At 39.6% G+C, this 4,414-nt stretch overlaps 1 long non-coding RNA gene across 1 annotated transcript; it reads right to left on the bottom strand.

Moving 5' to 3' along the window:
• Window positions 1–3,262: 3,262 nt before the first annotated feature.
• Window positions 3,263–4,014, bottom strand: LOC119281296. Its single transcript, XR_005138364.1, has 3 exons — window positions 3,852–4,014; window positions 3,658–3,767; window positions 3,263–3,542 (listed from the first exon to the last, which is right to left on the bottom strand). It is a non-coding gene; the product is annotated as an uncharacterized LOC119281296 (long non-coding RNA).
• Window positions 4,015–4,414: the final 400 nt, after the last annotated feature.

Genomic DNA, 4,414 nt, shown 5'->3' on the forward strand with positions numbered 1-4,414 from the left:
AACTTGCCGGTGACAAGAGGTTATTTGACATAAGCTCGCTTGATCAATGGAGAACCCAAGCCTATGAGAATGCCACGTTTTTTTAAAAAAAGTTAAGAGATGGCATGACAAAAGGATACAAAAGCGTGAGTTTAATGTAGGTGACCATGTCTTGCTATACAACTCTCGTTTAAGTTTTTTTGCAGGAAAGCTTCTCTCTAAACGGGAAGGTCCTTACATTATCGAGGAGGTTTATCGTTTTGGTGCCATCAAAATCAACAACGCCGAAGGCACAAATCCGAAGGTGGTAAACAGTCAAAGAATCCAACATTATATCTCAGGTACTCTTATAAATGTTGAAACCAATATAATTAATACCATAACACCAGAGGAGTACATGAGGGATACTTTCCAGAACGTTTCAGACTCCAAAAAGGAATAGATATGTGGTACGGTAAGTAAACCGACTCTGAAACCGTTTTAACATCATTTTTTGTCCTTTTTGGAATATTTAAAAATTAGAAAAAATAAAAGTAGTCTGAAAGAGATACGAGGAGACCACAAGGGTGGAGGGCGCGCCCGTGCCTTGTGGCCACCTCGTGTGCCCTCCGGACTCTGTTTTCTTGCACAATACTTCTTTTGGTCGGTAAAAATTCATTATATAATCTCCTGAAGGTTTTGACCATCGTACCACGACAAAATGCTCTGTTCTTGTTTTGAGCTGTTTTCTATTAGAGTTTTCAAGGCCAGGCATCATGTCGTCTCCTCCTCCAACAATGGTGGCGACGCTGCTTGGCTAATGAAGATGGATATGAAGGGAGAAGAACTTGGGGAAACCAACGAGGGTGATAAGATCAAAAAGGTCACACGAGATCAAGTTCCGGTAGCAGAAGAAGAAGACATCCTTCAACCATACTATAATCATCTTACCCCTACTGAAATTGAAGCTTTTAAGATGATTGAAATAGTTCGTGTGCAAAATAAATACCTCACTCGTGAAAATATTCTGTTGCAAGAGCATCATTCGTAGATTGGAGCATCTCCCGCGCTCGAAGTGTGGCACTACTACATCAACAATTCCATCATCACAACCTTCGAAGATAGAGACATAAACACATGGGTATGGGCACTCCCCTTGGCAACTGCCAAGCTTGGGGGAGGTGCCCCAGTATCGTATCACCAGCACACCTTTACTTTTATCATTTTTCTTAGTTCGGTCCTTTTAGTTATATCTTGATCTAGTAGAATAAAGTTTTAGTATGATCTATCTTTGAGTTTGGTTTTGAAATCTATCTATGTAATCAAGTCCATGAGCTATATAACAAGAGTAGTTTTGAGTTGAGGGCTTTGCTATCTTACTATGGTTTTGAGGGAATAATAGAAAGAATAAAAATAAATAAAACGATCATATGTTGATCTTATGGAGAGTAATGACTTCACATATAAAGAGTATGATGAATAAAATTTATTGAGAGTTGATAAACATAGTTTTGGTCATTGTTGCAATTAATAGGAAGTAATAAATAAAGAGAGGCTTCACATATAAATATACTATCTTGGACATCTTTTGTAATTGTGAGCACTCATTAAAATATGACATGCTAAAAAGTTGATGTTGGACAAGGAAGACAACATAATGGGTTATGTTTTCTTATATCCAAATAGAAGTTATATTGTCATGGATCCTCCAACATGTTGAGCTTTCTTTTCCCTTTCATGCTAGCCAAATTCTTTGCACCAAGTAGAGATACTACTTGTGCATCCAAACATCCCTTAAACCCAGTTTTGCCATGAGAGTCCACCATAACTACCTATGGATTGAGTAAGATCCCTTAAGTTGTCATCGGTGCAAGCAATAAAAATTGTTCTCTAAATATGTATGATCTATTAGTGTGAAGAAAATAAGATTTATACGAACTTGTGATATGGAAGAAATAAAAGCGACAGATTGCATAATAAAGTTCTTTATCACAAGCGACAATATAAAGTGATGTTCTTTTGCATTAAGATTTTGTGCATCCAAACATGAAAGCGCATGACAACCTCTGCTTCCCTATGCGAAGGGCCTATCTTTTACTTTTATCTTCTACCCTTATACAAGAGTCATGGTGATGTTCACCTTTTCTTTTACACTTTTTTCTTTCTTGGCAAGCACTATATGTTGGAAAGATCCTGATATATATATATATATATATATATATATATATATATATATATATATATATATATATATATATATATATATGACAAATTTTATCTACAAGCAGTGATAGTTACCACCACCTTCTTTGGCCTCCACGTGTTCCTCTTCCCCCTCCCTCAAACGTGGAATCAAGTCAGCTGGGTAAATGGATACTGTTAACGGGTGCCCATGCAATTAGTAGGCAGAAACTAATTCGATTTTTATAATAAAATAATACGGCAAGTTGGTGACAGGCTGTTGCAACGACCTCCTTAATCCCTGCGTGTGTACAACAATTTTTCCATCGGATAAGCATACGAACGTGATATTATTGCACTATAGATGGTAATTTTTTATCCAGATTACATACTTAGTTTTTTTAAGTATTTTTTATTGGAAATAGGTAGTATGGGAATGTATAACTCTTTTTGGATTCTTCTAATATAGTACGAAATATATTGCCCATTTTAAAACCGCATAGAGTATACTCATGTAGGCTGTAGTATGGAGTTTTTTTTTGAGGATCTGTAGTATGGAGTATGAACATGTAATGATTGTAGTATGGAATATGCACTAGTAACCTAAAATTGGAGTACGAAGCATAACCATTTGATTATTGGAGTATGGAGTATTAACACCAAGCTGGAGTATGGAGTATTAAAACCCTTTTACGTGTATGTGTCCCAAAAAAGTAGTATCTCGTGTGTATGTTTGTTTTAGAATTATGGTGCGTACAACATACTATACTATAGTATGGAGTATATTTACAAATTTTCACATAGAAGTTTTTCTTCACAAAGAGTATGGGTGTATGTGTATATATATATATATTCTTTTCAAAAAAAGAGTATGTAGTATATCTTTTTCATGTAGATATAGTTTTTTTAGTATGTAGTATGTAGTATGTAGTATGTTGTAGGTAGTAGTATAGAGTATATGTGCATATAAAAAGGGTGTATGTCCTGGCAAAAGAAGAAGAAGAAAAAGAAGTATGTATGGAGTATACATATAGGAGTACCGTGAACGTGATTTACAACAGTGTATCTACATAGACATCTAGCTAATGCATCTGATCAGATCAGTATGAAGTAGTACACGACACCTAACGGCATGCATGTACATGATGCAGACGTGATGCCATGCATGGATCATCGGAAGATCTCAATGGGAGGTTCCCATGATCTCCGCAACCGTACATCATTAGCGGCGCCGTCGTCGTGCGCCGTATGTTGCCCTTGCACCGCTGAACTTGTGGACATGCGGCCATTCCTCGTCGTTGCCGTCGCAACTAAGTAGGGCTGCATCTGCGCGTCTACAGCAGTCGTACGTTGTTCTCGTCGCAGCTGACATGCCGATAGTCGCCTGTTAGTTTCTGCGCCTCCTAGGTATTGACACCGTCGGCAAACACTTGAATGCAGGAGCAGCATCAATCCATGCGCGCCCAAGACAGGACTCAGCGGAAAAAAGGAAAAAAAATCAGTATCATGTATACATACGATTGCTTTTCGATCCAATTTCATACTTGAAACACGTCATTACAGTTGGCAGGGATGGGAAAGGACATGACCGGAGGCCGGCGCTGGAGAACATTGGAGCCATGTCCCGCCTGATGATTAAACAAAAGCATAATAGGAAATGAATCAGCTTCTCACGTATATGCATGTACTTCAGCAGAACAATGATTGCGTACCTTTTTCCTTTAGCCGTTTTGTTGAATATCCGCTGGACGTAGAGATCTAGTTGGAGAGAGAGATGAGGTTATTTTGATTGCATGCCTCCAGATCCAATCTTAAATATATACAGACGACCAAAACGATCGGCTAGGCCAAGAAAATCGGGGGCTCAGCAAACTAATTAAGCGGGTCCAAATAAATCCACCTTGCCTCCACCCATAACCCGTCAAGATGAGATTGGATCTTGATGCAATCTGATGGCAGCGAGGCAGTGGTAACTACCACTAGATGGTAGGATATATATAGGGTGGGTCTATTATGATAACACCCCTATAGACCTCATTCTGCACATCAACCAAGCTTATTCTGCTAACACCCACCCGACCCCGTGCCCATCCCCACCTTCTTCCTTCCTCAAACACACGCACCCAATCCCCCGATCCCCCACCTTCTTCCTTCTTCCCCGCCGCGGCACCCACACCCACCTTCTTCTCCGCCGCCTCCACCCCACCTTCTTCCCCGCCGAGGACCCCGCACCCCCACCTTCTTCCCCGTTATGCTCCCGCACCCCCACGCACTG

The sequence above is a fragment of the Triticum dicoccoides genome, chromosome 3B (genome assembly GCF_002162155.2).
Source record: "Triticum dicoccoides isolate Atlit2015 ecotype Zavitan chromosome 3B, WEW_v2.0, whole genome shotgun sequence".
In the NCBI taxonomy this organism is placed as follows: domain Eukaryota; kingdom Viridiplantae; phylum Streptophyta; class Magnoliopsida; order Poales; family Poaceae; genus Triticum; species Triticum dicoccoides.